This window comes from Arachis ipaensis, chromosome B5, assembly GCF_059453495.1.
Source record: "Arachis ipaensis isolate K30076 ecotype BB chromosome B5, ASM5945349v1, whole genome shotgun sequence".
NCBI lineage: Eukaryota > Viridiplantae > Streptophyta > Magnoliopsida > Fabales > Fabaceae > Arachis > Arachis ipaensis.
In genome coordinates, this window is record NC_142440.1 from 66570453 (window position 1) to 66584831 (window position 14379).

At 38.6% G+C, this 14379-nt stretch overlaps 2 non-coding genes across 2 annotated transcripts; both read right to left on the reverse strand.

The window, feature by feature from the left end:
• Positions 1-6350: 6350 nt before the first annotated feature.
• On the reverse strand, positions 6351-6457 carry LOC148564500 (small nucleolar RNA R71). Its single transcript, XR_015884549.1, has one exon. It is a non-coding gene; the product is annotated as a small nucleolar RNA R71 (small nucleolar RNA).
• A 6985-nt stretch (positions 6458-13442) lies between these two features.
• Positions 13443-13550, reverse strand: LOC148564501 (small nucleolar RNA R71). The gene has a single exon (XR_015885461.1). It is a non-coding gene; the product is annotated as a small nucleolar RNA R71 (small nucleolar RNA).
• Between the last annotated feature and the right edge of the window lie 829 nt (positions 13551-14379).

Below are 14379 nucleotides of genomic sequence, written 5' to 3' on the forward strand. Positions count from 1 at the left end.
GGTTGGTATGGTGGATATGGGTTAGGATCATCTGGAGGTGAATGGTGGTATGGGGCTTGTGAGTAAGGTGGATAACTGATGAGTTTGAAAAACTCCAAATTAATTTGATGATGATCAAACATTATTAAAATAATTAATTACAAAATAATTAACTTGAATTTTAACTCACATTAGTTGATTAATAATTTTGTGTTGTGCAGATCTAGGCATGGGCCAAAAATGACAAGCCTAGAATGAAGTTAATTTTCAGCCTTGTGCAAAAATGTTTGAATATAAGTGGCTGAATTATTGCTATGCTTGTTGGGCCAGGAAAACAAATTTGAAGCCCAACAAAGTGGTTGGTCCAAAATCAAAAAGGAAATGGGACACAATGTTTTGGTTACTCATTTAACATGATGGAATCGATTTTTTAATTAAATGAAAAGCATGCCTTCCACGGATGCATTTCTTAATGGGTTGTAGAATTCAAATTTTGATTAACTTGGATTTATTGCATGCCTTGGTAACATGAGAGAGAAAGCTCACATTGATTTGATTGTTATCATTACTCTCACACGTTACTAAGTAAAGAAAAGTGGGAAATTAATTCATTTTTAATTTCATTCTTCAATTACATTGAAAGTTTTCTCTCTTCTCTCTCTTTTTGTTTCGGTCATGTCACAGAGAAGAAGAAGAAGCAAGTTATCAAAGATGAGGCACTGTAGCAGTGAAGCTAGAAGCAAGAAAAGGGCTAAGGTGATGATATCCTTAGCAAAAAGAAGATCTACAATATGGTGTGGCTGAGATCTTTTCCACTAAAGGTAAGATGTGGTGAAGAAGCCTCAAGCTCTCCATACCCAAAAATGGAAGAGATCTGTTTCAGTCAGAGAAGAAGATCCCTTGGGCATGGCTCATTTCTACTTTTGATCAATGATGCCAGGTTATTTTGGCCAGTTTCACTGACCTTTTCTTTACTGTTTTAGGGTAGTTTCATGCATTTTCTTAGTTAATAAGTAAGTTTTGGGTAGATAATCACTTACATCTTGATTCAAGCAAACATTGTGAATTTCATGTGATTTTATGAGAATTATGCAAAAATTGAATGACAAATTGGATAATGCATGTCTCATAACTTGGATTAGAGCTTTGATGCACTTTATTTGCTTGATTTCAGGACAAAGGAAGCAAGGAAGAGCCACATTAGCAGCCACGTTAATCTAATTAATGTGACCACTAACGTGGAATGGGAATAAACTTGCAACGTTAATGAGAAAAGTGATTGCCAATAACGCCTTCGAAACCATCATGACCCACGTTAATTGCCACGTTAAATACATCAACGTGCTAGTTAATGTGGAGAGAAAGGTGATGACATGTCACCATGTCATGTTTTTCTATGCTTTTTCATGCAAGAAATTGATAATTAGTGCTTAAATATTGCATTCTTTGGTGCTTAAATGGTATATTTCTTTGATCTTTTAATTTGATAAACTTTGTAGGAAATAAGAAGAAAAAGAAGCAAAGAAGCACAAAATAAGCTAAAAAGGAGAAAAAAAAGAGCTTTGGGGCACACTTTGAAGTTGGAGCACACTTTGGAGCCTTAGGCCACGCTTTTAAAAGCGTGGCCCATGACCAAATCAAGGAAGCTTCATCAGCACAGCCACCCAGGAGCTCAACGTTTGCGCTAACATTTTCCTCAAACGTGAGGTCAAACGTTGGCTAAGGAATACCTTGGGAAATGTTGCTCCCCACAGCCTGAAGGGGTATACTTCCAACAACAATAACTTGAGCTACAGAGCTCCAAATGAGGTGATTCAAAAAGCAATGGAAAGTAGGAATCGAGAGCTTTCCAAGCATATATGGCACTGCATGGTGGACACTAAAATTGAGGGAGAAAACTGCCCCGAAATGTGCATAAACGAACATGGTGGCAACCTGCAGTGAGGCCAACTGACCTCTACACCTTCGACGGAGTATAACTCGAGCTGTGGAGCTCCAAATGATGCGCTTCCAATTGCATTGGAAAGTAGACATTCAGGGCTTTCCAACGATATATAATAGTATGGGGTGGATAGCACGTTTGAGCTTCCGAATCTGGCAATGTTCCCAACGTTTGCGTTCACATTTGACCTCAAACGTGGGGTCAAACGTGAGTGACAGCAACACCAGCGACCTTGTCCCCTTCAAAGGAGCATAACTTGAGTTGTAGATGTCCGATTAAGATGATTCCAGTTGGGTTAGAAAGATGACATTTAGAGCTTTCCAACGATATATGGCAATCCATATTTGGCACGAAATTGAGGCATGAGTGAAAGGCATCTTTAAGGACCAAATGTTGCTAGATGGATGCCCTGGAGGGGAGCCCACGTTTGCGCCAACGTTTGCCTCAAACGTGAGGTCAAACGTTGGCCAAAGAATGCCTTGGAGGAGATCACGTTTGAGCTCACGTTTGACCTCAAACATGAACCCAGACGTGAGTGACAGCAAAATGGCCATTCTGCATAATGCCTTCACGAAGACGTTTGAGTCAACGTTTGCCTCAAACGTTGACTCAAACGTGAATATTCCAAAGTCCAAATTTCAAGCGGATTTCTTCTCAAGACCAATGCCATCCGGATCCATCTTCAACCCAATTTCACTCCAAAGCAAGCTAAGCCCATTACCATCACTCAAAGGCACATAGAGAAGCTAGATTAGGAATTTCATTCAATTGTAATTTGTTTTTAATTTCAATTTCATTTTCATTTTCATTTGGAAAAGCCTATATAAGGCATCCTTATCATCTTTGTAAGAAGGCTGGCTCCACGAGGGAGCAGTAGGATTAGAGAGCTCTCTCTTTTAGTTTTTCCTTTTTGTTTTGAATCTTGGGTTGAAGAATTGACGAAATTCTGTCTCAATCTCACCTTGAGATCTCTCTGTCTCACTTTACTGCAACTTTTGGAAATTGAATTTGGTTTTGCTTCTTCTACTGCTTGATCTTTACTTTTCTTGCAATTGAATTCTAAATTTGGATCAAGGAAGGGATTGAGATCTAGACTTGTTTTCTAGTCTCATTGAGCTCCTGAGATCTTCAACCTCTCATTTAGATTTTCCAATTGAGCCAAGCTACTTTCTGTTTTGACTTTTCAAGTGATTTTCTAAATCTGTTTGAATCTGCTGCATCTTTTACTTCTCTGTTTGATTGCTATTTACACTTTCCTGTTGAATTTTACATTTCCAGCACCCACCCCCCTTTATATTTCATGCAATTTACATTTCTTGTCATTTAAGATTCTTGCAATTTACATTTCTTGTCATTTAAGATTTTGCCAATTTACATTCCTTGCCCTTTACGTTTATGCTCATTTACTTTCTGCAACTTTTAATTCACTGCCATTTACTTTCTGTTGGCTACATTCCATCAAATTTCACTTCAATGTTAGCTTGACTAAACTAATCACCCACTAAAGTTGCTTGATCCATCAATCCCTGTGGGATCGACCTCACTCTAAGTGAGTTTTACTACTTGATACGACCCGGTACACTTGCCGGTGAGTTTTAGGTGTTTTGGAAATTCATTTTTTCAACAAAAACACCATCAAAAGGGAGCTCCAGCGTTAGTGGTAAAAGTGAATACCACTAACGCTCCAAATTGGCAATTAGCCACGTTAAGAGTCACGTTAACTCAGTTAATGTGAACTCTAACATGGAAAGGAAGATAAAGCCAATGTTAGTGACACTCACCTTTGTCACTAACATTGGACTAAGCCCAATTGGCCACGTTAAGAGTCACGTTAACTACATTAACGTGAACTCTAATGTGGAAGGAGCAAGGAATCGCCAACATTAGTGACACTCACCTTTGTCACTAACGTTGGACCAAGCCACTATGAGCCACGTTAGTTGCCACGTTAATTGCATTAACGTGGAGGAAAGAAATGATGAGCCAACGTTAGTGACACTCACCTTTGTCACTAACGTTGGAGATGGCAATCACCACCACGTTAGTGGCCACGTTAAGTCAATTAACGTGAGGCACTAACGTGAGAAGGGGCGCTTGGAACGTTAGTGACAAAGGTAAGTGTCACTAACGCTCTCGAGGCTAAGGCATGCCCACGTTAAGAGCCACGTTAGTTATACTAACGTGGACTCTAACGTGATAAAAGGAGGGCTAAGAGCAACGTTATTGGCAAAGGTGAACGCCAATAACACCTGCGATGGACCAAGAGGCAACGTTAGTAGTCACGTTAGTGCCACTAACGTTGAAGTTAACGTGAACCATCTTGGGCTAGGAACGTTAGTGAAAAATGTGATTGTCACTAACGTTCTCGAACCCACATTTTCACTTAACGTTAACGCCACTAACGTCCTAGCTAAAGTCCATGCCTACTTCACACTTTCTCTGCAAGTAAAGCTGAGCCCCCTGAAGATTCCAAACTGCTTCAACTCAAGATCCAAAGGCCCATATCCAAAGACTTGAAAAGCCAACTAGAAGATCAGAAGAGTAGTATATATAGGAGTAGTTTTGAACTAGAGAAGGGAGCTTGGGAGGCTTTTTGGCATTGAGGACCACTCTCTGTATAATTTTACTTTGTCTGCAACTTCTAGTTTTTACTTTCAGAATGTATTTTCCATCTTTGTTTTCCATTTCCAGAGCTATGAACAACTAAATCCCTTTCATTAGGTTAGGGAGCTCTGTTGTAATTTGATGGATCAATAATAGTTTTCATTATTCTTCTTCTTTCTTTTCTCTTGATTTTACTAGAAAGCTTTCAATCTTCATCCAATTGGGTAGTTATCTTGGAAAAGAAGCTATTCATACTTGGATCTCTTCGGAACCTTGGAAGAGGAATGAAGAGATTATGCTAGAAATGCTTTCTCATGTTGGACCAAATTAGGGTTTGGACGGATATGGTGACATATAATTCTCCCAATACTTTGATTTGGAAATACATATGGTATAATCAGTGACCATACTTCATCTCTTCTCATGAGCAATTAGACCAAGGAATTGGCTATTGATCAAGATTTGAGAGATTGAATTACCAAGGAATTGGAATTCAATCACTTAAGATTGCCAAGGAGATCAATGAATGCATTGATTGAGGAAGAGATGAAAATGAACTTGATCCGGAGAATGCAACATCTCCTGAGCCCAATGAATTCCCCATTTCTGATCTTACCCATTCTCTTTACTTTCTGCCATTTACTTTTATGTTCGTCTTCCCCATTTCCCATTTAAGATTCTGCAATTTATTTTCTATCATTTATATTCAGTTCTTTATTTCCATCATTTACAATTTTTACTATTTACTTTCCCGCCATTTAATTTTCTGCAACTCTCAAATCAACTTCTGCTTAGCTCAACTAGAACATTCCTCCAATTAAAGTTGCTTGACCAATCAATCCCTGTGGGATTCGACCTCACTCTATTGTGAGTTTTTACTTGACAACAATTCGGTATACTTGCCGAAGAAAAATTTGTTGAGAGACAAGTTTCCGTGCATCAAGTTTATAGTGCCGTTGCCGAGGATTGATTTTGTATCAACAATGATTAAATTGGTTGATTACCTAGATTGAGCATTTTTCTTTTGTTTGATTTAATTTCATTTGAGTGATTTACTTTCAGTTGTAGTTATTTTCTTTCCTTTACCCATTACCCATTTGTAGTGTTTTCTTATTTGTTACAATTCAGTTCACTAACCCACTAACTGTTTGATATATTGCATCATTCACACTAACAGCATTTCTGACAAGAATACTTCCTGCATTTATCTCTTTCTTGCTTGTGCCTTGTTGGTTGTATGACAGGTAGAAGAAGCGGGGCTTCAACTTCCTTTCATTCTGAACCTGAGAGAACCTTCCTTAGACTAAGGAGGGAAGCAAGAGGAAAGAGAGTCGTTAGTGCTGAGGAAGAAGGGGAGTATTTTGAACCAGACATGGATAAGAATATCGAGAACCATCATAAAGAAAAGGCTCACAACCATGGCAGAGAAGGTCCAGTGCATCATGCGGGACAAGAGAGAAGGGTTCTGGGATCTTACATAAACCCAAACCCAAGAAACTGTGGAAGTAGCATCTAAAAGCCAACCATACATGCCAATAACTTTGAACTAAAGCCATAGCTCATCACCCTCGTTCAGAACAACTGTTCATTCGGAGGAAGTGTCCAAGAAGACCCCAATCAACATCTCACCACATTCTTGAGGATATGTGATACTGTGAAGTCTAATGGTGTTCATCCTGACACCTACAGACTGCTTCTGTTTCCCTTCTCACTCAAGGACAAAGCATCTAAATGGCTGGAATCCTTCCCGAAGGAGAGTTTAACAACCTGGGAAGATGTGGTGAACAAATTCTTGGCGAGATTCTATCCTCCTCAAAGGATCAACAGGTTGAGAGCTGAGGTACAAACCTTCAGGCAACAAGATGGTGAAACTCTCTATGAAGCATGGGAGAGGTTCAAAGACTTAACAAGAAGGTGCCCGCCAGATATGTTCAATGAATGGGTGCAGTTACACATTTTCTATGAAGGTCTTTCTTATGAATCAAAGAAGGCAGTAGACCACTCATCCAGGGGATCTCTGAACAAGAAGAAGACCATTGAAGAAGCCATAGATGTCATTGAGACTGTAGCTGAGAATGACTACTTCTATGCTTCTGAAAGAGGCAACACTAGAGGAGTCATGAAGCTAAATAACGTGGATGCACTGCTGGCCCAAAACAAGATGATCCCCAAGCAGTTGGCTGACCTTACCAAGAAGATGGAGAGGAATCAAGTAGTAGCAATCACTGCCTCATCACCAGCTCAAGAAGGAGTGAATACAGAGGCAGAGGGGATCAGGAATAAGCCAACTACATTGGAAATTTATCTAGACAAAACCATGATCCATACTCTAAAACTTACAATCCTGGTTGGAGGAACCACCCAAACTTTGGGTGGGGAAATCAACAAGATCAAGGCCAAGATCAGAGACGCTACAACCCTAACAACAATGCAGCTTATCAATATTCCACACAGAGATCATATCAGCACCCACCTAACAATACATCTCAACATCCATACCAAAGCCAAAATGGCCCTTCTCAACCCTCCAATCTTAACTCACCATCATCCGAAGATAGACTCTCAAGGATTGAGACCCTACTTGAAGGCATATGTAAGGAACTCCAAGAGAACAAGGTGTTCAAGGAGGAGGTGCGAGCTAATATCAAAAACCAGGGAGACACCATTAAGAGGCTAAAATTTCAAGTGGGATACCTCTCTGAGAAGATTCCCAAACCTACTGACAGCTTCCCAAGTGACACAGAGAAAAATCCGAGAGGTGAAGCAAAGAAAGTAAGATGGGAAGACTGCAAGATGGTTACTATAAGTGATAAGGGACTGAGGAAGAGCTGAACAAACCCTTCGAACACTCTGGACATACTTCAGCAGAGAAGCAGGAAGAGGGTCACCAAGAAACCAAAATTTCACAGAAGGAGATGCTGAAACTCTATGCACCTTTTCCCCAAAGACTCAAGGGAGGTGTGGAAAAGAGAATATACTCAAAGTTCCTTGATATGTTTGCATCTCTCCATGTAAACATACCATTCATCAAGGCTCTCCAAAAAATGCCCTCGTACATTAAGTATATGAAAGAGCTGCTGACCAGGAAAAGCTCACTCAAAGGAGGACAAACAATAGTGATGAATAAGGAGTGCAGTGTTCTCATTCAACCAGAGTTGCCTACAAAAAGGAAGGACCCAGGGAGTTTTCACATCCCCTGTTCCATAGGAGAAACAATGTTTGACAAAGGACTCTGTGACCTGGGAGCAAGCATCAACTTAATGCCTTTATCCCTTATGAAGAAGCTGCAGATCAATGAGCTAATGCCCACAGACGTAGTCATCAGGTTGGCTGACAAAACTCAAAAACAAGCAGTAGGAATGGTTGAAAACGTGTTGGTAAAAGTTGGGAACTACTTCCTTCCCACAGACTTTGTCATATTGGAAATGAAAGAGAGTCACCTTCACCCAATCATATTGGGAAGACCATTCCTAGCTACAGCCCGAGCACTTATAGATGTGGAGCGAGGAGAGCTAATACTGAGGATACATGATGAACAACTTATTTTCAATGTCTTCAAACCCTCACAAGAAGCAGATCAAGAAAATAAGGAACCAAGGGAAGATCACAACAAAGCATTGGTGGAAGAAACAAGCACTGAAGCACAAACTGTACACCTGGGAATTCCTTTGGTTGCTGAGCAAAACAGTCAGGAGGTGTCACAGCTAAAAGAAAACCGAGAGGAGCCTAAACCACCAGAGTCATATGAGACCAGCAACAAAATTTTATTGGAAGAAAAGGCCACAAAGAGCAGGGCAACAGTAAAAGAAACAAGGAAGAAGGCACCAAGGAGGTGGAGGAACAAGAAGATCCCTACAGAGGATTTCTCTCCAGGGGATAAAGTGATCTCAGCTTATTTCCCAGTTATCCCATCTCATCTCCCCACCATCCCATCTCAGGTACCTAAAGTTTTCACCATCAACAGAATCCTCTCCTTAGAGCATGTGGAGATTCTTGATGAAGCCAATGGAGATAGGTTTACTGCGAGGGGGGAAGATCTGAAGCATTACCAACCACCCTGACAAAGTCAGAATGTCAAGCTAGTGACGCTAAAGAAGCGCTTCATGGGAGGCAACCCATGTTTTATATGCTTTTAAAGTAGTTAATAATGCAAGGCTCATAAATTCCAAATCAACTTTGACACATACTTGAATGAATCTTTTTATGCAGCACATAGTGAAGAACAAGTTTGGTGTTCAAGGAACACTAAGAGGACATAAAAATCATGTCACTCTTAGCACCTTGAATAAATCTTTTTACACCACAGTGCCACAAACTAAGTTTGGTGTCACCAATGTTGCATACATGGACAGTTAATTAGTCAGTTGGTTTGTATTCATGAATAAGCACTTACCATTTAGAAACAAAAATTTTAAAAAGTAGTTATTCTTTCCTTTTAAATTTTGCCGCCACTATCCACAAATTTATTAGTCACATTTCTTTTATTGTGTAGGAGAATTGATGGGACAATTGAAGGAGGAGGTTTCGGCCATTTCAAAAGGAGGGGACTATACACATGTCTCAAAGGGGAATGCATTGGGAAATGTTGCCATGCAACACTGGAAGAAGAACACGCTTGGAAACTGAACCAACCCCATCATAAAAGTGATGATCCTTGTGCCCATCCCATACTAAATCCCATCCGTTCATCATAGGCCTACACATTCAATCCACACCTTTCATTTACTCACCACTTCCCTATATAAGAGGTCCTTATTCCATACTCCTTTCACATTCCAATTTCCATCCTTTACACTTCCCACTTTCGGCACCCAACTCCTTTTACCCCATTAAAGACACACTCCCCACCTTAACATATCAACTCCTACTCATGGCATCATCGAGCTCCAAGAGGCAAAAGAGGAAGGAATCGGTGGAGAGCATTGATGAGCGGATAATTTATACGATTTTTGGCATTATTTTTAGTATGTTTTTAGTAGGATCTAGTTACTTTTAGGGATGTTTTTATTAGTTTTTATGTTAAATTCACATTTTTAGACTTTACTATGAGTTTATGTGTTTTTCTGTGATTTCAGGTATTTTCTGGCTGAAATTGAGGGACTTGAGCAAAAATCAGATTCAGAGGTAGAAGAAGGACTACTGATGTTGATGGATTCTGACCTCCCTGCACTCAAAGTGGATTTTCTGGAGCTACAGAACTTAAAATGGTGCGCTTCCAACTGAGTTGGAAAGTAGACATCCAGGGCTTTCCAACAATATATAATAGTTGATACTTTGGCTGAGTTTAGATGATGCAAAAGGGCGTCGAACGCCAGTTCTACGCTGCAGTCTGGAGTTAAACGCCAGAAACACGTCACGAACCAGAGTTGAACGCCAAAAACACGTTACATCTTGGCGTTCAACTCCAAAAGAAGCCTCTGCACGTGTAAACTTCAAGCTCAGCCCAAGCACACACCAAGTGGGCCCCGGAAGTGGATTTATGCATCAATTACTTACTTCTGTAAACCCTAGTAACTAGTTTAGTATAAATAGGACTTTTTACTATTGTATTTTCATCTAGGGATCATCTTTGATCAGTTTTATGCTATCTTAGACCTTCATGGGGGCTGGCCATTCGGCCATGCCTGAACCATTATCACTTATGTATTTTCAAACGGTAGAATTTTTGCACTCCATAGATTAAGGTGTGGAGCTCTACTGTTCCTCATGAATTAACACAAAGTACCACTGTTTTTCTATTCGATTCAACTTATTCCACTTCTAAGATATCCATTCGCACTTCAACATGAATGTGATGATCGTGACAGTCACAATCATTCCCTATGAACACGTGCCTGACAACCACTTCCGTTCTACCTTAGATTGAATGAGTATCTCTTGGATTCCTTAATCAGAATCTTCGTGGTATAAGTTAGAACCCATGGATGGCCATTCCTGAGATCTGGAAAGTCTAAACCTTATCTGTGGTATTCCGAGTAGGATCTGGGAAGGGATGGCTGTGACGAACTTCAAACTCGCGAGTGCTGGGCGTAGTGACAGACGCAAAAGGATAGTAAATCCTATTCCAGTGTGATCGAGAACCTCCAGATGATTAGCCATGCCGTGACAGAGCATTTGGACCATTTTCACAGAGAGGATGGGATGTAGCCATTGACAACGGTGATGCCCTTACAGGAAGCTTGCCATGGAAAGGAGTAAGACTGATTGGATGAAGACAGCGGGAAAGTAGAGATTCAGAGGAACGAAAGCATCTCTATACGCTTATCTGAAATTCTCATCAATGATATGCATAAGTATTTTTATCTTTACTTTCTGTTTATTTATTATTATTCAAAAACTCTATAACCATTTGATATCTGCCTGACTGAGATTTACAAGGTGACCATAGCTTGCTTCATACCAACAATCTCCGTGGGATCGACCCTTACCCACGTAAGGTTTTATTACTTGGACGACCCAGTGCACTTGCTGGTTAGTTGTGCGAAGTTGTGAAGTTATGTTTGGACCATGGTATTGTGCACCAGTTGTTGGCGCCATTGCCAGGGAGAGAACGAACAACAAATTTTACAACCTCTGAGTAACAATTTCGCATACCAAGTTTTTGGCACCGTTGCCGGGGATTGTTCGAGTTTGGACAACTGACGGTTCATCTTGTTGCTCAGATTAGGTAACTTTCTTTTCGTTTTCTTTTCAAAAAAAAAATTCCTTTTGTTTTCGTAAATTATTCAAAATTTTTAAGAATGAATTCTAGTGTTTCATGATGATTTGTTGAATCTTGGCTGGCTGTAAAGCCATGTCTAAATTCCTTTGGACTGAGGATTCAACTAATCACTTCAATGCATGTAATAGCATACTAAAGCTTGGCTGGCTATTAAGCCATGCCTAACCCTCAGATTGGAGCTTTAGACTAAGAGTACAAGATTCCTCGAATTCATATTAAAAATTTTGAAATCCTTATTTTCTTTTCAAATAATTTTCGAAAAATACAAAAAAAAAATTTCTAAAATCATAAAAATCAAAAATATTTTGTGTTTCTTGTTTGAATCTTGTGTCAAATTATAAGTTTGGTGTCAATTGCATCTCCATTTGCACTTTTCGAAAAATGCATTCATGCATTGCATTCATCATGATCTTCAAGTTGTTCTTGATAACCCTTCTTGATTGATCTTCATATTATATTGTTTTGTGTTGTATGTTGTTTTTCATATGCATTCTTGCATTCATAGTGTCTATACATGAAAAATCTCTAAGTTTGGTGTCTTGCATGTTTTCTTTGCATATAAAAATTTTCAAAAATATGTTCTTGATGTTCATCATGATCTTCAAAGTGTTCTTGGTGTTCATCTTGACATTCATAGCATTCTTGCATGCATTCATTGTTTTAATCCAAAATTTTCATGCATTGAGTCTTTTTCATGTTTTTCTCTTTCATCATTAAAAATTCAAAAATAAAAAAAATATCTTTCCCTTTTTCACTCATAAATTTTCGAAAATTTGAGTTGACTTTTTCAAAACTTTTTAAGATTTAGTTGTTTCTTATGAGTCAAATCAAATTTTCAATTTAAAAATCTTATCTTTTTCAAAATCTTTTTCAAAAATAATATCTTTTTCATTTTTCTTATTTATTTTCGAAAATTTTAAAAATATTTTTCAAAAATCTTTTTCTTAAGTTTATATCATATTTTTGAAAATATCATCAACAATTAATGTTTTGATTCAAAAATTTCAAGTTTGTTACTTGCTTGTTAAGAAAGATTCAAACTTTAAGTTCTAGAATCATATCTTGTGATTACTTGTGAGTCAAGTCATTAATTTTGATTTTTAAAAATCAACTCTTTTTCAAAACTATTTTTTATCATAACTTTCTATCATATCTTTTTAAAGCATATCTTTTTCAAAAATTTGATTTTAAAATATCTTTTCTAACTTCTTATCTTCTTATGTTTTCAAAATTGATTTTCAAATCTTTTTCAACTAACCACTTAACTTCTTATTTAATTCTTATCTTTAGTAAAACTGCCCAACTAACTTTTTACCTTTAATTTTCGAAAATACCTTCCTCTTTTTCAAAAATTCTTTTTAATTAATTAATTGTTTCAATTTTTAATTTTAATTTTAACTTTATCTTAATTTTTGAAAATCATTAACTCTTTTTCAAAATAAATTTTCGAAATTCCCTCTCCCTCATCTTCTTCTATTTATTTAATTACTTACTAACACTTCTCTTCATCTCATATCTCTGCTCTCCTCACCCTTGTGTTTGGATTCTCCTCCCTTCTCTTTCCTTACATTACGTTCTTTTCTTCTTCTACTCACACAAAGGGATCTCTATACTGTGACATAGAGGATTCCATATTTTCTTTGTTATTCCCTTCTTTGTCATATGAGCAGGAGCAAGGACAAGAACATTCTTGTTGAAGCAGATCCTGAACCTGAAAGGACTCTAAAAAGGAAACTAAGAGAAGCTAAAATACAACAATCCAGAGACAACCTTACAGGAATTTTCGAACAGGAAGAGGAGATGGCAGCCAAAAATAATAATAATGCAAGGAGGATGCTTGGTGACTTTACTGCACCTAATTCCAACTTACATGGAAGAAGCATCTCCATCCCTACCATTGGAGCAAACAATTTTGAGCTTAAGCCTCAATTAGTTTCTCTAATGCAACAAAACTGCAAGTTTCACGGACTTCCATCTAAAGATCCTTTTTAGTTCTTAACTGAATTCTTGCAGATATGTGATATTGTTAAGACTAATGGAGTAGATCCTAAAGTCTACAGGCTCATGCTTTTCCCGTTTGCTGTAAGAGACAGAGCTAGAGTGTGGTTGGATTCTCAACCCAAAGATAGCCTGAACTCTTGGGATAAGCTGGTCAAGGCTTTCTTAGCCAAGTTCTTTCCTCCTCAAAAGCTGAGTAAACTTAGAGTGGATGTTCAAACCTTCAGACAAAAAGAAGGTGAATCCCTCTATGAAGCTTGGGAGAGATACAAGGAACTGACCAAAAAGTGTCCTTCTGACATGCTTTCAGAATGGACCATCCTGGATATATTCTATGATGGTCTGTCTGAATTAGCTAAGATGTCATTGGATACTTCTGCAGGTGGATCCATTCACCTAAAGAAAACGCCTGCAGAAGCTCAAGAACTCATTGACATGGTTGCTAATAACCAGTTCATGTACACTTCTGAAAGGAATCCTGTGAGTAATCGGACGCCTCAAAAGTAGGGAGTTCTTGAAATTGATACTCTGAATGCCATATTGGCTCATAACAAAATATTGACTCAGCAAGTCAATATGATTTCTCAAAGTCTGAATGGAATGCAAGATGCATCCAACAGTACTCAAGAGGCATCTTCTGAAGAAGAAGCTTATGATCCTGAGAACCCTGCAATAGCAGAGGTAAATTATATGGGTGAACCTTACGGAAACACCTATAACCCCTCATGGAGAAATCACCCAAATCTCTCATGGAAGGATCAACAAAAGCCTCAACAAGGCTTTGATAATGGTGGAAGAAACAGGTTTAGCAATAGCAAGCCTTTTCCATCATCCACTCAGCAACAGACAGAGAATTCTGAGCAGAATCCATCTAGCTTAGCAAATTTAGTCTCTGATCTATCTAAGGCCACTGTGAGTTTCATAAATGAAACAAGGTCCTCTATTAGAAATTTTGAAGCACAAGTGGGCCAGCTGAGTAAAAGAATCACTGAAACCCCTCCTAATACTCTCCCAAGCAATACAGAAGAGAATCCAAAAGGAGAGTGCAAGGCCATTGAATTAATTACCATGGTCGAACCTGTAAGGGAGATTGAGGATGGGAATCCCAGTGAGGAAGACCTCCTGGGACGTCCAG